General features: G+C 48.1%; 1 protein-coding gene across 6 annotated transcripts in view; it reads left to right on the forward strand.

Annotated features, from left to right (window-relative positions):
* ATP8B4 (ATPase phospholipid transporting 8B4 (putative)) overlaps positions 1–24166 on the forward strand; it is a 4589528-nt gene that overhangs the window by 2662785 nt on the left and 1902577 nt on the right. The window lies entirely within an intron of this gene.

Raw genomic sequence — 24166 nt, forward strand, 5'->3', positions numbered from 1 at the left:
ACAATGTTGCTGGATTCAATACATTGCATCTTTTGATCTGAATATGACTAGCTAACAGTGTCAGTTCATAACCTGATAATCTAGCACTGGTAAGGTGCTGCGTCTTGGTTCGGTTCATGAGTGTATCTACAGCATGAGGAACCATAACTACTAGCATGTTGTTCATTACTAAACCAGCAGATTGTCGAATGGAGGCTGCAGCTGCGGCTGTAGCTCTCAAGCAACTAGGCAATGCTCTAGCTACTGGATCTAATGTTGATGAAAAATACGCACAAGGGCGTTGTTTATCACCAAATTTCTGCGTCAAAACACTCAATGCACAACCTTCTCTCTCGTGGACATAGAGCGTGAATGGCTTACTGTAGTCGGGTGTACCCAATACAGGTGCTGAACACAGTGCATTTCGTAACTCAGAAAAACTCTGCTGACATTCAGCAGACCATGGTACCGGACTCGGAACACCTTTCCCAGTCAAAGCTACCAATGGTTTTGCCAAAAGAGAAAAATTTGGGATCCATTGCCTACAATATGAGGTAATACCTAAAAAGGCACGTACTTCTCTCTGCGTGCTAGGAACATTCATCTGTGTAATTGCCTTTATTCTCTCTGGGGTCAACTTCCTTCCCTCCTTTGACAAGAGATGACCTAGGTAGGTCACTTCTTGGCAGCAGTATTGCATTTTTGAAGGTGACACCTTGTGATTCAAATTTGACAAATGATGCAATAAAGAAATCGTAGCTGTTTTGCAAGTTTCCTTGTCATCAGCAGCCACTAGAAGATCATCAACATATTGTATTAAAGCAGAATTAGGAGGAAGTACGAAGGAATCTAACTGGCTTTTTAATGCTTGACTGTAAATGGATGGGCTTTCACAATAGCCTTGTGGAGCGCGTTTAAACCTGAAGCTTCGTCCTCCTAGAGAGAAACCGAAGATATCTCTGCTTTCTTCGGCTATCGGAATGCTGAAAAAGGCATTTTTCAAGTCGACAACCGAAAACCATGCTGCTGTAGCAGGAATCAACGTTAACAATGCAGTAATGTCTGGAACCACAGGAAACTGTGGAATCACAATTTTATTAACCTCTCTGAGATCAATTACAAACCTATATACTGGAGGTTTTGTAGGGTCAGTTCGTTTCAAAATAGGCAGTACAGGACTATTACAGACATTACCTCTAGTTTCTTCTATAACGTCTTTCTCAATCAGATCATGCACTATCAGTAGGAGCGCACGCTCACCTTCACTAGAGATTCTGTATTGTGGAATTCGTGGAAGTTTGACATTTGCTTTCAAAGTTACTACATAGGGTGGAATTTCCAATAGACCTACATCATTAGGACCAGTCGCCCAAAGAGTATCAGGGAGTGAACGCAGCTCTGGTGGGAGCGCATCCATCGACAAGTACATCGGAGAGATTATTCTTTTACCCAACGTAAGCTGTACTCCTTCTGGAGAACAGTATAATGTCGCATATAGGCGTTTTAACAAGTCTAAACCAAGCAGATTTTCGTTACAACCTGTCGTCAAAATCAGGGGTGCTTTCAATTGACAGGGTCCAACAGAAATAGACAAAGGACCAGAAACAGGGTTATGAACAGGGGCGCCCGAAAAACCTACTGAAACGTTTGTTGAGCCAGACAAAGGTGCGCCAGGGAGTTTCGCATGTATGATAGAACTTTTTGCTGCACCAGTATCCAACAGAAACGGTTCGACTATACCTGATGTTGCTACTGCGACATAAGGCCCACTCTGATCTACTGGAACTGATACTACTCCCTCTCTTTGTCCATGGCTGTCCTAGTACTCACTTTGCTGACCTTCCTCACTAGCTTCATAATAGTCTTCAACATGATACTGTGGAGACCTATTCTGTTGGGCAGATTGTCCATTTCGCTGGTCGAAATAATTAGAAGGGCGATCACTCGTCTGCGGAGGCATAGCACCTCTTCCTCGACCTCTAGAATTTTGCATAGAACTACCACAACCTCTCTGAGCAGCCGCAGTATTATTTTGCGTTCGAACTGGACACTCATTTTTGTAATGACCTTCCATTTTGCAATAAGCACATTGATTCCATTGGTATTGTGGCCTTTGAAAATTATAATCCGTTCTTTGATATGACCCTTGCTGCATGTTAGTCTGATTCGTGCGAGGCGGATAAGCTTGCTGTAAAAGTACTTTAGTTTTTAAATCTTTCGTCTTTTTATCTGATTTTTCCTTCTCTTCTTTATCCCTATTTTCATAGTACTGGGCAGTCGCAAGTATTTGCGCAGTCGTAGAGACAGCCCACGCACTTTCAGAATTCTTTAATTTACCACTAAGTTCTGGCAACAGATTGTGCACAAATTTATCAACAAATAATCTCTGGCCTCCTTCTGTGCTCATATCCTGACCACTATGATCCACGAAAGTCTCCTCGAATCTTGTGAAAAAGTCGGAGACGCTTTCGTCTTTCTTTTGTTTGCACGCGGACAATTTGTCCCAGTTAACGCGCAATGCTGGCATCAAGGTTTTCATTAAATCGATTATTCTACCAGGCAAATTAGCAATTAGGGGTTCTGGTTTGGAACCACCTATTTGTTGACCATCCGCTGCAATTATAGCTGCCCAGTCACCACCTAGGGCAACTGGATGATTCTCTTTACGAATTTTAGCCCAAATTGGTTGCGGTACTACATTACCAAATAGCAGATCTATGTCAGCAAGATTCAATACACAAGCGTCAACTGTTTGAGCCAACTCTTTGTAGTACCCTGCAGGATTTTTACGCGGATCTGGCAAGGCCTGTTTCACTGCTAATACTTCAGCTCGCTTCCATGGAATATGTATCCATACTCTCTGGAATTGGGCCGGAGCGGCTGCAATACCAAGGTTTGCATTAGCTTGCACAGCTTCACGCCAAATTGGTGGAACCTCTCTCATTGGGTATTGACGATTTTGTTTCGTACTACGTTTCTCTAACTCCCTCGGTGAACGAAGGGATGAGTCGGTCCTATAACTTAGAACCAGTTCCATCGCTTCTTTTATATTTTGACCGACTATCATACCTGCAGCAAACTCTTTCTGAACATTAATTAATTCTCCTAGATTTGATTCAGGGTCATCCTCTTCCAATTCCTCACGTAGAAGGAAACACATTTCATCGAACACATATCGTTGTGTCGGTTCATTCCATTGCATAAATGTATCTAATACATCTTGTACATTATATCTTCCAACTTTTGAAACCCATCTAAGAGCAGTGGAATCTAATATTCCTCTTTCTTCAGTACTGGGAAGCTGGCTACGCCTCTGCACAGAGTCAGAGGTAGGAGTCTTAATCAGAGTTTTATAGAAGGGAGATAGAATATTAGAGACAGAATCAGTGATTCTCCGACGAACAGAAAGTGGAGTCATAATATTAGCAGAGGCAGTAAATAGAGTAGCAGTTGGAACAGATAGATTAGGAACAGTAGGAGTAGCAGGCAAAATAGCTTGTGAACTAGCAGGTGTGAGCGACACAGGCATAGGTAAAGAAGCCGGCAACCCTGGAAGAGGGGTTGTCGAAGGAACATTAATATTGACCACAGGAGGTACAGGAACTTGATTCAGGGGAGCGGGAACAGGGACACCAGGTTGTCCAGCAACCGGTAATTGAACATTCGGTATAGGTGGAGCCGTAGCACCCTGTGCATACGGTGGGGGTGATCGTAACAAGTAAGACAACAGGGGATCCTTTTCAGGGTCCTCTACTATCTTAGCCGTACTCGATGGCAAAGCAGGATAGCACTTGTCTATCGCTAAATTACGCTCTCTATTGGCCACCTCCATCGCTTTTTCAGACTCGTTGAGTTGCAGCTGCTTAGCAGACTGTTCTAAAGTCAACTCTTGCTCTTTCTGTTCTTTCTTCAACTTTTTAATTTCTCTCTGTTTAGATGCTTTTCGCCAATAACGGAAAGAATCAAACATTGCCGGCCGGGCTTTCTTCTTAAACAACCTTCTTTCTAGATTATCGAGAACTTCAGGTTCAAAACTACCATGTAGTGGCCAACTGAGGACACCATCTTTCTCTGTTTAGTGGATCCATACCTCGTTATAAGAGATAGGGCCCACACCAAATTTGCAATATAGATCATAAAGAGGAGTTCCAATCGGAGGAACCAAACACGAGTCCTCTAACTGGGAATCACTGTTGCAACTAAAACAAGACAACATACAATTTTTCCGACTTACCATTTTATAATCCGGAACACAGAACAGACAAAATACAAACAAAAGGGTGCGCACTTGAACCAAGAACTTAGGCCTACCAGAACTGATAAATGTATCGATACCTGAACTGAACCGAATGATTATCGTAACCAGAATAACCAGTGATAATCTTACCGAACTGAACTGAACTGAGAACTAAAAGGATTATCCAAACAGGAGCAACCCTCACAAAATACTTAACTGAGGTACTGAAGACGTCACCAAGGAGAAACCCGTCACGTCTCGCCGTACTAAGGACTGCACCTCGGGTCCAAGACAGGGCGACGGTCAAGGCAACGGACCACTGCAGCCGTCTGAACGGGAACCCTCGTGGAAGAGAACGTCGGGCCACTTTTGCGATATGCCGGGATCGATGAAGTGGGGCGCCTCCCTCTGAAATCTTCCCACGAAGCTCCTCGAACTCTTCAGGCTTTTGGACCGGTACCGAATGACGTCGCCCCACGTTGGGCGCCAATTGGAGTTCTGGACTTTTTGGTTCTGTCCAGAGGTGTCAGGGATAACACCCGAAGACCCCGGAGTTCTACCTGTCTCGGTGCACAAACAAACAGAAACACGGGCTTCTCGATGGTGGCGTCAAAGACCAAAGGTTTATTACTGCAGGGACACAGAAGTCACAGAAACTACACATGGGCAGTATCTAGGAGCCTGTTCAATTTGTACAAAGAGGGTTGTTCCTTATATACTAAATATTCTGCTCGGGGCAAATTCTTTACATGTTACCACAGTTCTAAACATTCGTGTCTTAAACAATAAATATTTGGCGTTGCACAGGAATCGTCAACAGTATCTGATGTCAAAACATTACGAATGAGGGGTTCCCACTATTCCATCATAATCCCATGTCAATTTCTCATTCAAGACCCGGACCGCCTCATCGTAAATTTCGTTACCTCCCCCTAATAAAGGCCCAGAAGGAAAGGAGCAGAGCCAGGTGTAGAAGATAGAAAGACAGGATAAGAGATGTTTGTGGGTCGTAAATGGGCACGGTTACCAGCTTCGGCCGCCTAATCATGATCAGGCCAACGAACACAAGAACCAGTATAGCAGGACTGGCCTCAGGCTGGGGAGGCAGTTCTTGCCGAGTCATGCTGCCACAGCGTTGCTGGCCTAAGGTGCACGTGTCCCTTGCAAGGTGAATCGCCGGGTAAAGCCTACGTGTCCTTAGATGAAAAAGAGGTCATTGCGTGTCCATTGACTATGTGAGGGCAAGGAATACAAAATGGCTTCCGTGTTCTAAGATGGATGCCATGGGTAGAACAGAAATGTGTTTGTAACTGGAGTGCTCTTGCTCGTAGCATAGCAAAAACACCAGGATATACTAAATGGATCATTTGCGGTTCACTGATACCAAAATTATGTATTTACGACAATGTTACAAACACGAACAAAATCGTCACGGAACCTCAGACTGTTGTTTGGAGAACCCTTTTTTTATGATTCCTTCCTCGGCTAGTGTTCTGATGTACATGTTTCTTCCCCTGTTTTTAAAAAGTCGCTAAATACACTCATTCCCCTTAGTTTTGCTGTTGTGTTTGAAAAGGCATTTATAGTTTGTTTCCAGTCTCATTCTGTGTTTCTTCTGGCCCATAGAAATGAATGGGTAATTTGCGATTAGCAATTTGCTAATCGCAAATTAGGAATGGTAAAGAATCGCTAAAAAGAAGCGATTTTTTACATACATACTGTTTTGCGAATTCTAAATAGCGATTCCTTAAAAATCGCTATTTAGAATTTGCAAAACGGAACTATGATACATATGGCCCTATATCCTGTAAAAGGACTTTGCGATGCAGTGGTCTAGGATATGGCATGGCGGCATGCCAGGTTTGTAGCGGCGTGTGCCTATTCCTTGTTTTTGGCTGTTCCTCTGTGCTAGGGGTGTAATCATGTTTTTACAGTGTAGGTGAATACTATGGTTGGGTGGCTGTGAGCATACACTGCCTACTAGCGCTGCTACAATCGTCAGGAACCTCTAAAATTGGAAATACGCAAACATTATATATGATCGTGCCAAATCCAAATTTGCTCCCTCCACGACCGTTAGTATTGCAAGGTCTTCCAATCCACCTGATCATCAACAAATGGAGACATACATTTCGGCCCTGTTGCTGCTGTCTAGGCCCTAAGAAGTGACAGTTTAACACGTACCGAAAGGGCATGTACTCTAGCAGAGCGGAGTCAGTCTACCGAACTACTGGCTAGTATTTTGAAAATGGAAAATGCAGCCGATCGTTTTGGTGCCAGATATAACCTAGTCACCCCACAGAGTATTTCGCATGCCAAACATTGCATGTTGTGTGCTGCTGCAGACATGTGCATGTACAGCCCTTGCATGACGAATAATGATTTAAGAGCAGCAGGCTGCCACCACTTGCCCCTTTTAGGCAGCCATTATCATGCAGGTGTATTATTACAAATTCGTGTTCAGAGCTATGAACAACTGACCTCTCAGGTGCGATAAACCTAAGCACGCACTTCTAGTACTGAGTGGCAGTTCTTTTTTTTTTAACTATTCTAGTCTATAAAGTGCCTTTATAAAAGAACCACTCAGTTAGTATTTACTGAATTTTCTAAGTTTGTGGAGGATGAAGGGAAGGAGAGGTACTGAGGTAGCCAGCAATTTACATGTAACCAAAAGAGAGGGGGCTTGGAACTCCCATGAGTAATGTAGTCTTAATTTAGGCACACATAATTCTTTTGCTTAGACAGTTTTTTAAGACACCTTTCCGAGCGCTACATTTTTTCGGTGTTAGGTAATGTTCAAAGGTCTACGAGAACTCATTCCAACAAAATAAAGCTCAGTAAACAATCCGGGAAGTAACACTGCGGAAGCATGAGGGCCATGGTTAATCCGTTATCAAAATAAACAGTTGGAAAGATAATCAGATTTTTAGGAGAAAAGTAGTAAGGGAGTAGTAACTGAAAAGTAAATTACGGCACTTTGAGTTTGCTGTATGTTTTCAAACACAAATTCGGGTAACGAGTTAATGAACTCTGCGTCTTTATAAATGTAGTCTGTAAGCATGTATTTTTGAATGAGATGGCACAACAACTGGAATGCTTCTTCATATTAGACTCACCATACTGTTATTTACCAGTGGTTTCAGACTTATGATTATCTTTTGTAGTGGCTAAGGGTTTGTAATCTGCTTATATCTTGCACATGCAAAAAGAACAATTGATGGGCAGAATGCAGAACAATATCATACATTCACCCCAGTACAGAGATCTAGGCCTAAATCCATTGTTTTTTTTGTTCATCATGCCATTCCAGTTTGTACCCAGTCATATGCAAATCAGTCTTGACCCTGCGCCCAATGGGAACAGTCCAGCCCAAACTGCCAGGTCATGTCCTCCCTGGACTGGAAACAAGCATCCTAGGACCGGTTTTGGGCTTTTAGCTGGTTTTGCTTTGTTCGCCCTAAGTTGGCAGGCTATGCCCAGATGTGGGACCCTTGCTCAATTTGCCCCTGGACTCAAGCTAGCCTGGCTGATGACGGCTGATGACGGCTGATTAGCGAGAAACCGGTCCCAGGATGCTTGTTTCTGGTCCAGGGAAGACATGGCTTGGCAGTTCGGACTGGACTGTTCCCATGAGGCACGGGGTCAGACTGATTTGCATATGGCCATGTCTGAACTGGGGTGGCGGAGTGAGCTAAAGAATGATGATAGATTAAACCTAGATCAGTTGACTGGGGGTAATGTAATGTAATAGTACTTGTATAGCGCACAAATCACCCATGAGGGTAACTCGGCGCTTGTACGCATACCGCTGTGGAACCTTTCCTGGTTTTTCCCTGTGAAGTGTCCACTCCTGGGCACCCCCAAGGTGAAGCCAGGCATCCTAGCGTTGTTGGGGCCGTTGTGGAGATTAAGCAAGCTATTGCCCAGAGTTGCAGAGTGGGACCCATGATTAGAATAGGCACCGAGGCGAGAATGATCAGGTCTGAGGAAAGTGAGCCCAAGACCCGCCGAGGCGGGAATTGAACCCTGGTCCCGGGCAAGACCTCTGCATCAGGGTCTGCCGCTCTAACCATTGAGCCACACTTCTGAGTGCTTGCAATGTACAACACTCCGTCGATCATCCCCTTTGGTTTTGCATTGTTCGCCCTAAGTTGGCAGGGTATGCCCAGACGTGGGTCCCTTGCTCACTTTGCCACTGGATTAAAGCTAGTTGGGCTGATGACGGCTGATTAGCCAGAAACCGGTCCCAGGATGCTCGTTTCCGGTCCAGAGAAGACATGGCTTGGCAGTTCGGGCGGGACTGTTCCTATGAGGCACATGGTCAGACTGATTTGCATATGGCCATGTCTGAACTGGGGTGGCGGAGTGAGCTAAAGAATGGTGATGGATTAAACCCAGATCAGTTGACTGGGGGTGAGTGCTTGCAATGTTCAACACTCCGTCCATCCTCCCCTTGGGTTTTGCTTTGTTCGCCCTAAGTTGGCAGGGTATGCCCAGATGTGGGGCCCTTGCTCACTTTGCCACTGGATTCAAGATAGCCTGGCTGATGACGGCTGATTAGCCAGAAACCGGTCCCAGGATGCTTGTTTCCGGTCCAGGGAAGACATGGCTTGGCAGTTCGGGCTAGACTGTTCCGATGAGGCACAGGGTCAGACTGATTTGCTTATGGCCATGTCTGAACTGGGGTGGCGGAGTGAGCTACAGAATAATAATGGCTTAAACCCAGATCAGTTGACTGGGGGTGAGTGCTTGCAATGTTCAACACTCCGTCCATCATCCCCTTTGGTTTTGCTTTATATCTTGCACATGGGCACAGGGTTTTTCTAAGACTGATTTTCCTAGATAAGCGTCACAGTCTTTAATGCACAAAAACAACGTAGTTTGTGGTTTCGTTTGGCTCGTGATGTGCATTTTCATAAGTTAGTTTCTTGTTCTGAAACAATAGATGTTTTGTTTATTTGCAGAGGCATTCCCCCGATGAAGGACCACATGGGTCAGTAATGTGGGCATCGTGAGAAGGTTTCCAAAAATAATCACTGTGTCTTACCCGCATGATCTGATTCTAAAAGAATTGAGTTCTGATGATATGCCTTGTTTGCGTTTGAGAGAATGCAGCATAAGATGCCCCACCTTGCCTTCCATCTGTAGTTCGCTGCAACCTCCATTTTTAAGTCGACCACATGTACGTGTGGTATACCTAAAGCATGTAAATTTTGGTTGACATATTGATGACATTATTTTATGTGAAACCTCATGTAGGTTACTCCCAGTTATTAGTTTAAAATGACATTTCGAAACTCCAGGAATAGTTAATTGTAAATGGTTGAGCCATGGCTCGCTCCTCGTGAGTCTTACTTGAATGTGTTTCATCTCTATATTTGCTTACAGTTTAACCATTAAGTATTTGGTCAGTGTAGTAAACTAGTTTACTGGATGCTGTTTTTGGCTATTCAACACCTTGTTTCATCCTATGAGTTTATTGTAAGTTCTTGTCTATTTAATTGATCTACTTTGTTAGGTCTTGTCTAAAACAGTGAGCACGAGATATTGTATACAAGGGGTTTGAATCCCACCCATTGCTTACCATTTGTTGGTTTCACACAGTTCCAACTCACACCACATAATTCAACATTAAACCACATAATTCAGCCCAACAACACAATTACACTACACACCACATTCACTCAATCCACACCACAGATTTCCACATCATACCACAAAATCAAACAGCATTCCACATAATTAAACGTCACTACATACCACTCCACAACACAACATGCCATCACACATAATTACACTCCATAACACACAATCCCACTCCACATAATTCCAGTAAATATAATGCCACATAATTACTATCCACATAATTCCATTGCACATCGTGCAACAGAATTACATTACACAATTCCATAACACATGGATCAAAGACATTGTCAGAAATAATTTAGTCTCAAGCGGTCTATACTCAGGCAGTGGAATGGTCATGGGAATGTGGGAGCACAGTGCGTGTTGCAGCTGAAGGAATCAGTAGAAGTGTGTATTGGCGAGGCTGTATTGGTCTTAAAAGTCTTGGAAGGACTTCAAATGATCTTCCTTGTAGACATCCTGCAGGTATGAGATGCCTATACGGTCCAAATGGGTGAAGCCCTCAAGGGTGAAATGCTGTTGGAGCCACTTACCCTGCCATAGGTGAGTCATACCCATCAGGTGGCGGTCCAAATGAACAAAACACAGGGGAGCCCTCCAGCACAAGACTGTCACCCTGGTGAAGGGTGGCAGTGCTTGAGGCAACCGAGAGCAATTGAGTAGGCCAAGTAGTCCCTAGAAGCCCACCAAGTGGAGTTCCAGATGATAGGGCGGGTCATTCCACTCCTGGTAACTCATTTGTTAATATGCACCAGTTGCACCACCAGCTAGTTCGCATAGATGTCGGATGGGCCAAGACCTCTGTCAAAGGGCAACTTGCGCTCTGAGTAGAATACCATTTTCGATGTTTGCTGGCCAATAGAAATGCAGTGAGTTTAGAGATCAGGGACTGGAGGCACTTCCTCGGGATAAGGTTAGGAAAGTTCACCAGGATGTATAAGTAGCAGGGGAAGCAAAGCATTTTGAAGACCGCAATGCGCCCCATAGAATTCAGAGGTAGGCCAGACCATTGGCGTAGGTCAAAATACATGGCTTGGGCTACGTGTTGATGTTAGACTTGGCCCTTTTGGCAGGTTCACCCCGAAAATTTTTGCATTTGCCTGGCCTGTTTTTGTAACCTGGTGTTGGTGATTTTAGGCCTCTGCACACTTTTTTCACTGTGGTCCATTGTAAAGTGTTTGTGCTCTCTGTGTATGTGTGGTGAGTGGCCTGCCGTCCGATAGGAATGCATGGGGAAAATGTGTGACCATGGTAGTTCCTGATGTGTGGGGAGTACAGGGTCGAGTTTACTATGTGCGAACTCGTGTGATTAAATGCTGCGCGATGATGTGCGCGGATTTATTGTGTCTTGTGTGGAAGTGCCACTTATAGAAGTTGGCATGTCTGTGCAGTGAATGTGAACTGACTGCCTGGCTTGTGATTGGCTGGAGCTGGCTGGTGTGCCTGGCGGCAGGAGTCAGGATGGGTCTGCCCCCGGTGGTGAATGGAGAGATCTGCATGTTGATGGGAGGGAGGAGTGAACCTGGGACCTGAACAGGGATGGGCCATCCCTCCACCATGCTGGCTCCACCCCCTGTGGTGTGTCTGATGTCCCTGACCCACTCTGTGAATAGGCAGATGGGCTGAGCAAAAGAAAGTGCTCAGGAACCATTTGCATCTGGTTCGCCCCTTGCCAGCACCTTTTACAACAAAGGATTTCAGTGTATAAAAGAGTGGCTGTGACCCCAAGTAAATGTCCTTGTTCTGATACACAAATCTACCAGGGGCGTGCTGCTGCTGGGGCCCAGGGGAAGTCTTGCCTCCCTGGACCCTGCCCTGCCCCTGGATGCATGGAAGGTTTTGCTGGGAGCTGCTTTGCTCCACCTTGCCTCCACGATCATTTCTTTGTACCCTGTGCTGTTGCTTGATTGTTTCCTGGACCTGGGAGAGACCTTTGGGCTGCCCCAGCACCTTGGGAGTGCTGGCTTTGTTTCTCTGGATGCCCCTGGCTCTCCCTGCGCTGCCTTTTCCTCTGGAGCGCTTTGTTGTGGCTTGGCAGCGCTGAGCTGCCCCTTTCCCTGAGAGGAATCCCTGGCGTAGGGATCCTCCCCCCCCAAATGGCTCCACCGCGGGTGCCAACCCCGCTTGGTTGATTATTTTTATTACGGGTGCCACCCCGTTTATGGGAGCCTTGGCGGGTGCCCACTCCGCCTCTACATTTATTTTTAATCTCGAGGGTGCCCACCCCTCATTTTCCGATGTCAAAGTCACCGCCGCGGCCCTGTTTGGCCGAAAACAGGAAGTCAGGCAGCCCTTTGCCTGGCGGTGGGCGGGACTTCCAGTTTCACAGGAAGTCCCGCGCACGCCCCGGCAGCAGAGGAAGTCTTCGAGGGAGAAGGTCGGGAGCCCACCCCGCCTCCTCGAGAGCCGGTAAGGAGTCCCGGGGCCCCCAGGAGGGGGCCTGGGTGAAGTAGGAAGGCGGCAGAGGCCGCCGATGGCAGCGCGGGGTTCCCATAATTGAAAGGGAAGCCCCGTGCCGCAAGAGAAGTGCTGTTGGTCCCGCAGCACAGGAGGAGGAGTAGACCGGAGCCACAAGTGCTCCCTACCTGGAGTCCCATTCCCGAGATGGGGGACCGGGTAAAGAAGGGCGCCGCCCCTGGAGAGAGTCCTGTGAAGGAGGCTTCCCCGAAAGGAGAAGTCCCCTGCACCGGAGCCTGGTGAGTTAGGGCTGGGCAGGGGACATGGCCGCATTTCACCCCCCCTCCCATTCCTCGAGGGAGCAGAGTCCATTGTCAGAGTCAGAGTGGCCCAGTGTGCTGAGTGGGCGGCTCCAACGGTAGCATGGGCCCTTTGTTGTTTCAGAGGGCCCAGAGGGGCCCACGCATTTGCTCATTTCTAGGAGCCTGTGTGCTCCACTGAGGGGGCAAGTCCCTCGTTGCTTGGGGGCATTTATTTCTTTAAGGAGCCTGTGGGCTCCAGGGGGCAAGTGTTGCTCCTAATTTGTTCTAAGGAGCCTAGGTGGCTCCCCCGCCCCCCATGGATTTCCGAGCCCCGTGGCTCCATGAGGGCAGTATTGATTTAAGAGCCAGATGGCTTACCGGGGCACAGTTATTCCAGAGCCTAGAAGGGCTCCTCAAAATGCACATGATTTGTTCAGAGCCTCGAGGGCTCCACCGTTCTGCCCAGTATGGTCCTATAGCCTAGAGGGCTCCCACGTTTTGGCGCAACTTGTTCCAAAGGGCCAGTGAGGGCCCATGTCACAGTTTTGCTTCCCAGCTGCCCAGCAAGTAGAGGGCAGATGCACCGTTTAGGTTTTTCTTTCAGGGGACCTGTGCTTGTGAACCCAGGAGTGAGATGCACTCCTTCGCCCTACTTTGGCCTTCCACAGCTGCGCAGCACTCAGTGCCATCTGCAGCGTTTAGGCCCCAGTGCATTGTTCTCAGCTGCCCAGCAAGTAGTGGGCAGCTGTAACGTTTAGGTTTGCGCCGGTGGCGCACCCCTGACTGGCGCTGCGTTGGTAGCACGCCCTGACATTCTGGACACAGGGCATTTGAGCCCCTTCTTGATGGCCAATTGCCAGGGGGAATGGTAGAGGTGTAGGGCGCAAGGCCCTAATATGATTGATGTGTGCTTTAAATGTGGTGCTAGGAAATGTAATGCATCTAGTATGTTTTACGCACCCTGTGTTGATACCTCTACAGATGCTTTTACGTATGGAGGTTTGTGTTAGTGAGATTGTACTTCACTGTGATTTACGCCCCTAAATCTGAGTTATGCTTAGGAGGTAGGATCTAATGTGTTTAGACTAGTGAGGAGATTGCCTACTGTATTTATACTGGTTAGGCCAAATGTGATTTAATCGTACTATGCAATGCCTTTATGCCTGAGATAACTCGAACTGTGTTTTCATGTTTAGGAGGTTGTTTTGCCTAGTACAGTTTATACTAGTGAGGTTATGTGTCCCTGCGTGATCTATGCCTATGGTGATTAGTATTGCGTAGTGTGTACCTACCTTTTACCAGTGGATACCGGTTGTGTTCTACAATTGTTATTTGGTGCTACAGTTTCTACTAAGTGCTGATCCTGACAGTGGCCCACGTGGCCATGTCCTGTGTAAATAATCCCTTGTGAACATTGCCCGTGCCAGTTGGCACAATGTATATTGTGTGATTACTATCTGATGTGTTTTGGAGAATACAGAAGTTATTTTTATATACCCTCGTGTGGAGTTCCTTTTGTAGTGTGCCTGGGTTGTTGTTGCTGTGTGCGTGCGCAAATGCTTTTCACATTGCCTCCGGGATAAGCCTGTCTGCTCGTGCCAAGCTACCAAGGGGGTGAGCAGTGGTTATCTTTGGCGTGTAACTCCCTTGCCCTGACTAGAGTGGTGGTTTCTGCCTGGCTTTGGCGCAAGCCTTAGCCAACCAGAAATCCCAGTTCTAACAGTTGACATTTAGGAGTCCACACCAGATCGGGTAGATGTCATATATTGATCCCCAGATACTTAAAAGAATTTCATTGGATAGGAATCTCTAAACACCAGCCTCGCTCCTCAGCATCCCGCTGCACTTCCACCAGGATGGATTTATTCAGGTTGATTTGGATTCCGGAGACCCCGCCATATACTTGGAGGATTTCCAGACTTTAGGGTCCTGAGGCCTATGGGTCACCAATGACCAGGAGTATGTTATCTGCATAGAGCGCAATGCCGTCCTCGAGTCCACCTCCCTATCTCTAACCCCTCACCTGTGCGTCACAGCGACTAAGGCATGCTAGGGCTTCTTTGGCTAATGCAAATAGTATCGTGGAGAGGGAGCAGCCCTGATGTGTACCGCACTGGACTCGCAAGGGGTCCGACAAGATACCATTCACCCGGAACCGAACCACCGGGTCTTTATAGAGGAGACAAACCATCCCGCTAAAAGCTTCCCCATGCCCGCCTCAGAACTGTGTCCATTCTGTCCCAGGTAGAACCTGAGGGTGTCCCTGCCATGCGGGCCCGCATCCGTGTTCTATCGCCCAAAGCAGGGAAGCCCATCAAGGGAGTGATTGGTCTACCCTGCGTTTTGGCTGGAAGGGGGTTGTGTTGGACTTGGCCCTTTTGGCAGGTTCACCCCGAAACTTTTTGCTTTTGCCTAGCCTGTTTTTGTAACCTGGTGTTGGTGATTTTAGGCCTCTGCGCACTTTTTCACTGTGGTCCAGTGTAAAGTGCGTGCGCTGTCTGTGTATGTGTGATGAGTGGCCTGTCCTCCGGTAGGAATGCATGGGGAAAATGTGTGACCATGGTAGTTCCTGATGTGTGGGGAGTGCAGGCTCGAGTTTGGTATGTGCGAACTCATGTGATTAAATGCTGTGCAATGATGTGCGCGGATTTATTGTGTCTGGGTCTGCCCCCGGTGGTGAATGGAGAGATCTACATGTTGATGGGAGGGAGGAGTGCACCTGGGACCTGAATAGGGCTGGACCTTCCCTCCACAATGCTGGCTCCACCCCCTGTGGTGTGTCTGATGTCCCTGACCCACCCTGTGAATAGGCAGAGGGGCTGAGCAAAACAAAGTGCTTAGGAACCAGTTGCATCTGGTTCACCCCTTGCCTGCACCTTTTACAACAAAGGACTTCAGTGTATAAAAGAGGGGCTGTGACCCCAAGTAAACGTCCTTGTTCTGATACACAAATCTACCAGGGGCGTGCTGGGGCCCAGGGGAAGGCTTGCCTCCCTGGGCCCTGCCCTGCCCCTGGATGCCTGGAGAGTTTTGCTGGGAGCTGCTTTGCTCCCCCTTGCCTCCAGGACCTTTTCTTTGGACCCTGTGCTGTTACTTGATTGTTTCCTGGACCTGGGAGAAACTTTGGGGCTGCCCCAGCACCTTGGGAGTGCTGGCTTTGTTTCTCTGGATACCCCTAGCTCTCCCTGCGCTGCCTTTTCCTCTGGGAGCGCTTTGTTGTGGCTTGGCAATGCTGAGCTGCCCCTTTCCCGTAGGGGAATCCCTGGCGTAGGGATCCCCCCCCCGAAATGGCTCCACCGTGGGTGCCCACCCCGCTTGGTTGATTATTTTTATTATGGGTGCCACCCCGTTTATGGGAGCCTTGGCGGGTGCCCAACCCGCCTCTACATTTATTTTTAATCTTGAGGGTGCCCACCCCTCATTTTCCGATGTCAAAGTCACCGTCACGGCCCTGTTCGGCCGAAAACAGGAAGTCAGGCAGCCATTTGCCTGGCGGCGGGCGGGACTTCCGGTTTCACAGGAAGTCCCGCGCACACCCTGGCAGCAGAGGAAGTCTTCGAGGGAAGAGGTCGGGAGCCCACCCCGCCTCCTCGAGTGCCGGTAAGGAGTCCCGGGGCCCGGTTGAAGTAGGAAGGCGGCAGAGGCCACCGATGGCAGCACAGGGTTCCCATGATTGAAAGAGACGCCCCGCGCCACAAGAGAAGTGCTGCCGGTCCCGCAGCACAGGAGGAGGAGTAGACCGGAGCCGCGAGTGTCCCCTGCCTGGAGTCCCGGTCCCGAGATGGGGGACCGGGTGAAGAAGGGTGCCGCTCTGGAGAGAGTCCTGCGAAGGAGGCTGCCCCGAAAGGAGAAGTCCCCTGCACCGGAGCCTGGTGAGTTAGGGCTGGACAGGGGACATGGCCGCATTTCACCTCCCCCCCGCTCCTCGAGGGAGCAGGGCCCATGTGCTGAGTGGGCCGCTCCAACAGTAACATGGGCCCCTTGTTGTTTCAGAGGGCCCAGAGGGACCCACGCATTTGATGAATTCTAGGAGCCTGTGTGCTCCACCGAGGGGGCAAGTCCCTCGTTGCATGGGGGCATTTATTTCTTCAAGGAGCCAGTGGGCTCCAGGAGGCAAGTGTTGCTCCTAATTTGTTCTAAGGAGCCTAGGTATCTCCCCCGCCCCCCATGGGTTTCAGAGCCCCGTGGCTCCTTGAGGGCAGTATTGGTTTAAGAGCCAGGTGGCTTACCAGGGCACAGTTATTTCAGAGCCAAGAAGGGCTCCTCAATTGCACATTATTTTTTTAGAACCTCGAGGGCTCCACCGTTCTGCGCAGTATGGTCCTAAAGCCTAGAGGGCTCCCACGTTTTGGCGCAACTTGTTCCTAAGGGCCAGTGAGGGCCCATGTCACAGTTTTGCTTCCCAGCTGCCCAGCAAGTAGTGGGCAGCTGCACCGTTTAGGTTTTCCTTTCAGGGGACCTGTGCTTGTGAACCCAGGAGTGAGATGCACTCCTTCGCCCTACTTTGGCCTTCCACAGCTGCGAAGCACTTAGTGCCAGCTGCAGCGTTTAGGCCCCAGTGCATTGTTCTCAGCTGCCCAGCAAGTAGTGGGCAGCTGCAACGTTTAGGTTTGCGCCAGTGGCGCACCCCTGACTGGCGCTGCGTTGGCAGGGCGCCCTGACATTCTGGACACAGGGCATTTGAGCCCCTTCTTGATGGCCAGTTGGCCAGGGGGAATGGTAGAGGTATAGGGCGCAAGGCCCTAATATGATTGATGTGTGCTTTAAATGTGGTGCTAGGAAATTTAATGCATCTAGTATTTTTTACGCACCCTGTGTTGATACCTCTAGAGATACTTTTACCTCTGGAGGTTTGTGTTAGTGAGATTGTACTTCACTGTGATTTACGCCCCTAAATCTGAGTTATGCTTAGGAGGTAGGATCTAATGTGTTTAGACTAGTGAGGAGATTGCCTACTGTATTTATACTGGTTAGTCCAAATGTGATTTATGCGTAATGTGCAATGCCTTTATGCCTGTGATACCTCTATCTGTGTTTTCATGTTTAGGAGGTTGTTTTGCCTAGTATAGTTTATACTAGTGAGGTTATGTGTCCCTGCGTGATCTATGCCTATGGTGATTTGTATTGTGTAGTGTGTACCTACATTTTACCAGTGGTTACTGGTTGTGTTCTACAATTGTTATTTGGTGCTACAGTTTCTACTAAGTGCTGATCCTGACAGTGTCCCAATTAGCCCTGTCCTGTGTAAATAATCCCTTGTGAAGATTGCTCGTGCCAGTTGGCACAATGTATATTGTGTGATTACTATCTGATGTGTTTTGGAGAATACAGAAGTTATTTTTATATAACCTTGTGTGGAGTTCCTTTTGTAGTGTGCCTGGGATGTTGTTGCTGTGTGCGTGCGCAAATGCTTTATACATTGCCTCCGGGATAAACCTGCCTGCTCGTGCCAAGCTACCAAGGGGGTGAGCAGGGGTTATCTTTGGTGTGTAACTCCCTTGCCCTGACTAGAGTGGTGGTTTCTGCCTGGCTTTGGCGCAAGCCTTAGCCAACCAGAAATCCCAGTTCTAACAGTTGACATTTAAGAGTCCACACCAGATCGGGTAGATGTCATATATTGATCCCCAGATACTTAAAAGAATTTCATTGGATAGGAATCTCTAAACACCAGCCTCGCTCCTCAGCATCCCGCTGCACTTCCACCAGGATGGATTTATTCAGGTTGATTTGGATTCCGGAGACCCCGCCATATACTTGGAGGATTTCCAGACTTTAGGGTCCTGAGGCCTATGGGTCACCAATGACCAGGAGTATGTTATCTGCATAGAGCGCAATGCCGTCCTCGAGTCCACCTCCCTATCTCTAACCCCTCACCTGTGCGTCACAGCGACTAAGGCATGCTAGGGCTTCTTTGGCTAATGCAAATAGTATCGTGGAGAGGGAGCAGCCCTGATGTGTACCGCACTGGACTCGCAAGGGGTCCGACAAGATACCATTCACCCGGAACCGAACCACCGGGTCTTTATAGAGGAGACAAACCACCCCGCTAAAAGCTTCCCCATGCCCGCCTCAGAACTGTGTCCATTCTGTCCCAGGAGACCATATCTAAGGCCTTGGAAAAATCTACCATGAGTAATGTGAGGGTGCCATCTAGGGCCTGCGTCTGAGAGAGGCCCGCCAGCATTCTAAGAAGGCAGTGACGTGTGCTCCTGCCTGGTATATACCCACATTGGTCCGGTTAGATAAGGTGCGGAAGACAGTGGACCAGTTGGGTCTTTAAGACCTTAGCATAAATCTTTATATCCGCGTTGATAAGTGAGATACGGTGATATGAGAAACATTTGTCTGCAGGGAGGCCCCGTTTCCGGAGCACCACAATGGTGGCACAGTCCAAGTCGGGGAGAACCAAGCCTGTTGTGGTGCTGCATGGTAAAACGACAAGAGTTGAGGGGTCAATTTATTCCAGATCAGATATAGCTTGGAGGTCAATGGTTGGTCCAATTTCCTAGATAGAGACGTAGGGATGGGGGCTGGGAGATTTCCTAGAAAATGGGGTTCTCCACCTCCACCTGAGAGGCAGGGCAGGGTGTAAAGATGTTGGTAGAATGAGGCAAAGGTCTGGACAATTCTAGGTTGGTCCTCCACAATGCAGCCTCTTTGATCACATATCCATGAGACTACCTTATTGGAAATAGCGCAGGTTGCCACCAGTAGAGTAGTTTGCCAGATTTATCACCCGAGTCATAAACCCATTGAGTAGAAGACCTCAGCATTGTTTGGCCTCCTCCAAAGAGGCCTGTTGCAATTCGGTGCATACCAGTGCAAGGAAGCGCTGTGTCTCTTCCGTATCAAAGAGACAACAGCGAGTTTCCAATTGGAGTATCTGGGTCTCGAGATTAGTCACTAGTGCATGTTGGCAAGACTCACAATGATACACATAGCACTTCATGATGCCCCGCAAGGAGAGCATGCTTGACTCCCAGAGCATCGCCGCAGAAGGCACCAAACCCTCATTAAGTTTAAAGAAGGTTTTGAACCCCTCTACAATGAACTCCACGCATGCAGGGTATTTCAAGTGCCAGGCACTGAAGCACCACATAGGGTGTAGAGGCTGATGATAAGTGCTCTACTCCATCAGTAAGAGGCATGATCAGAGATGCCACGCAGAAGAATCCGAATGAATTGAAGGTGGAGGAGATCTGCAGTTGGTACCCATATCAGGTCAACACGCGACTTCGTGTTGTGACCGCATACTGATGCGTATATGCCCATATAACATAGGATGCCAACAACTCCAAGCGTCACATAAACCCATGGAGTTGGCCCAGATGGATGGGCAAGTCCAGTGAGTATGCCGGCCGGAAATGGGAGCGGTTGAGGTGTGTAGTGTAGGATAGGAACCACGTTGAATTCCCCACCCACCAGAAAAGTAGTCCCCGGCGAAAGAGCCAAGATCAGTGATCAGAATGCTTGTAAAGCAGGCTGCACTAGCGGAGGAGGAACATAGCAGGAAACACGATTATAGTGTCTAGTGGCCATACGACCCTCAATCCCAACATATCTCCCCTGTGGGTCTTTGTGGACCTTGGTGACCATCACCGGAAGGGATCTGTGTAACATCAGGTCCACCACCCGGGTGCCCCATTCAAAGCCAGAGTGAAACACTATATCGTAGATGAACCGGCCCGCAAAGGAACACCGGAATACCAATATAAGGGTTTTCTGCAAGAAAATAATAGCCGGTGTATACCTCTTAATAAAGCACAGCTCTTAATCCGGTCCAGAAGGCCATTGGTGTTCTACGAGAGCACTGTCAAGGTGGGAACATGCATTACAGGGAGAAGGGGTCGAGCAAGAGATGTGCCTCGGGCATGAAGTGTTGGGGCTAGGCACCCATCACACACTCAAAAATATACTTTAAAATACAGTGTATAGCTTGCTGTTTGAACACCTGAAAGACAATTACATGGTTAAAGCAAAGATCCCGGTCCACCAGGACCAGTATAAACCCCTCCCAACTCCCCCTCCGTACTTCCTCCCATGAAGCATCTGTCGCTCATGAACAAAAAATAATGCTCACTGATCAAAACAGGTGGAGAGTAAAAATCAGTGGTTGCATCAGCGCCCATAGAACAGGAGAATGTGCCTAATGGCATGTAAAAAAGAGTTGTGGAGCAAGAGAAATTAGGCAGAGGCAGTCTGTATGTTAACATAGAAGGTTGCTAGGTGTCCAAGCGAGTGGTCCCAGCCGCCAAGAAGGCCAAGCGAGGCTCCACATCAAACGTGGATTAGTCAGTAGGCGGGCGCAGAGCAGTCCCTCCTCATCCAATAAATAAATAAAGAGATACATTGGTTGTGGTTTCTTCCTTGGACCCCTGTCCGCCGCACATACCACATCTGGCCCCAGAGGAGATTAGCATTTCATCATCACCGGTACTAAATACAATTCTGTTATCAGGAGACTATCCTAAGGCATGGAAAAAAGCCTGTATACGTCCACTTTTGAAAAAAGCTAAGTTGGATCCACTTGATGAATAGAACTATCGTCCCATCTCCTGCCTGTCGATGGCTGCCAAGGTTCCTGAGAAGGCCATAAACCTAGAATTAACATCGTATCTAGAGACTAATAACATCCTTGATAACACACAACATGGTTTCCGTTCGAAACACTCTACAGAGACAGCTTTAATTATGGCAGCAGAGGAGATTCGCAAAGTGATGGATGAGGGAGGCAGGGCTATACTGGTCCTGCTCGATTTAACAGCGGCCTTTGATACTGTAAGTCATGCTGTATTAATTCACAGACTACAGGATGCAGGTATCAGTGGTACAGCCCTTGCCCTCTTATCCTCCTTTTTATTGTCCAGAAAACAAATGATCCTCTGGGATGGATATCGGTCAGAGGAATTTATACTCCCTGGTGGAGTTCCTCAGGGCTCGACATTATAACCTACACTCTTCAACATTTACGTAGCCCCTCTGGCTAGATTAATAAATAGTCTGGGGTTTACACTGGTGTCATACGCTGATGACACTCAGCTTATAGTATCTGTAACTGAATCAGAGAATGCTATGGCAGCTGACTTTTGTAATTGCACCTCGGCTCTGATGACCTGGATGAGTTCCAACTTTGTAAAGTTGAACGCAGAGAAAACGGAGGTCTTGGAGTTTGGCCAGAAAGCCTCAATTTGGAACCAGCTGTGGTGGCCCACTACAGCTAGCTCCTGCCCTGTGCCAGTTACTAAAGCGAGGAATCTAGGATTTATGTTTGATAAAAATCTCTCATGGGCTCCGCAGATTAACCAAGTTTCCTCCGCATGCTTCTTCATGTTAAAGGGCTTGCGAAGGATCTTCCCTTACATCCCCTTCTTCCTGAGGAAAACATTGATAGTAGCCACCATTTTGTCTAGAGTAGACTACTGTAATGCCCTTTATTTGGGAGCAGGCGCTTCCCAATTAGCTAAATTACAGTCCATTCAGAATGCGGCAGCGAGAATTCTGCTTGGGTTACCTAAATACCATCCTACATCAAAAGCTATAAAACAGCTTCACTGGCTTCCAGTACGACGACGCATAGACTTAAGACGCTTTGTTTGGTGCACAAAGCCTTGTTTGGTGGCGGGGCTGAGGATATGCAATCCCTGTTCCACGTTACCTCCCTTCGCGGTCTCTAAGGTCAGCCACTCTTGGCTTGGTACAACTTCCGAAGATAAAAAGAGTAAGATGTGGAGGAACACGGTTTTCCTTCTTAGCATCAAAACTCTGTAACGCATTACCTGTTCATTTGAGAAGGGTACTCAACAGATTGGCGTTTAGTAAAAAAATCAAAACATGGCTCTTTTCCCAACCCTAATATGTTTAGCTGCTATGTATCAGTCTCCTTACCTCAGCGCCAAGACGCCTCGGCAGTAGTGCGCTTTATAAATACCGTCAGTCAGTCAGTGAGGGCGGCCATGGTGATGTAGCAGGAACATCGTCGAAGGATTGGGAGATCAGTGGAGTGTCTATCAGGGACTCATCCAGCACCACCAATGCTGGGTCATCCCCCTAGGGCAACGACCCTGGCAAACTGACCATCTCCTGCTGGGTAGTGTGGGGCCTCCACGAGCAAGAATGGCTTACCTTGGGTTTCGGTGGTGGGAGAGGCTGAGAACACCCCTCTGATTCTGCATCATGATGAATGTCTTGTCTGATTCTCCGGAGAGGCCGCTGCTCCGTGACCCATTCCCATGCCTGTTCCGGTGTGTCAAAGAATTGAGTTGAGAACTGGAAGATGACCTTCAGCACGCCGGGAAGAAGAGCATGTAGCAGAGGTTAATGGCTTGGAGCTTCTCCTTATCCTCCTCGAAGGAGCGACAGTACTGCTGCACTGCCTTAGTGTAGTCGGGAAAAATCAGGACTCTGGAGTTTTGTTGTTTAGGTTCTGGTTGGAACCCGGCTTTGTACAGGATAACTTCCCGGTCCTGAAAGTTAAGTATGCGTAAAATCACCGGGCGAGGCAGAGGCCCAGTGGGGGGCTTGGAGGCACGAGATCGATGCGCCCTTTCAATGACGTACATGTCAGAGAGGTTTCCTTCTGGTATCCAGGTCCGGAACCAAGTCTTCATGGATGCAGCAAGATTTGAGGCCTCCAAGAATTCGATGAGATCAACGAGGCAGAGGTTGTTGTTCCTTGAGCGATTTTCAGCATCTTCTACCCTTTCGTTTAGTGCCGCCACTGACGTTTGTAGTTTGGACACCTGCAGAGGGTGGCCACTTCATCTTCATTTGTAGAAATCTGCATCCCCGCCTTGGTCACCCTTTCAGCTATTTTGTGTATGTCTTGGCGCATCAGTGAGAGGTCTACTCTGAGGTTGTCAACCTTGACTCCACCGCTTTGCGCAATTCCTGGATGTCCTTAAGGATTGTACTTAGGTCTGCAGCAGGAGGAAAGGAGGGACCCGGCCTGGCCGCAGATGCCCCGGATTTCTCTGTGACATCTGTTGGGGGAATTGTATATTGGTCCATCTTTGTCTGGGTTGATGCGGGCGGGGAAGGCTTGTTGCTCTCCATCTCCAGGGAGCCTCAGTCCAAACACAGCAGCTGGTGGGATAAAGAAGTAAGGGTTAGGCCTGCTTGCCACATGTCCGCCTCCAATTAATGACTCTCATGCTCAGGCAATATTTAAAAGCATTGGGTGACCGACCCAGTTGCGAGGCCTTTTGCACTTGGATCAACCAGCAGGACCCATTCTTAAAGTTTACGGGCACAATCTCTGAGACAACGATACCCTTCTTAGATCTAACCATCCGATTAGATCCTGCAACGATCAGTACCACCCTCTTTAAAAAGGAGACTGATAGAAACAGTTTGCTCCTTTATAAGAGCCATCACACGAGAGCCCTGAGGGATAACTTGCCCTTCGGGCAATTCCTCCGCCTCCGGAGAAACTGCAGCTCTGTCCAAGACTACAAACAAGAAGCCAGTATTCTGCAACACAAGCTCCGGGAGAGGGGATACCCTACACGACTTTTAAAGACATCATCCAAAAGAGCACTAAATAATAACAGAGAGTCATTGCTTGAAGTCTACCCTAAAGAGCAAGATGACACAATTACATGTGTAA

Source organism: Lissotriton helveticus, chromosome 3_2 (genome assembly GCF_964261635.1).
Source record: "Lissotriton helveticus chromosome 3_2, aLisHel1.1, whole genome shotgun sequence".
NCBI lineage: Eukaryota > Metazoa > Chordata > Amphibia > Caudata > Salamandridae > Lissotriton > Lissotriton helveticus.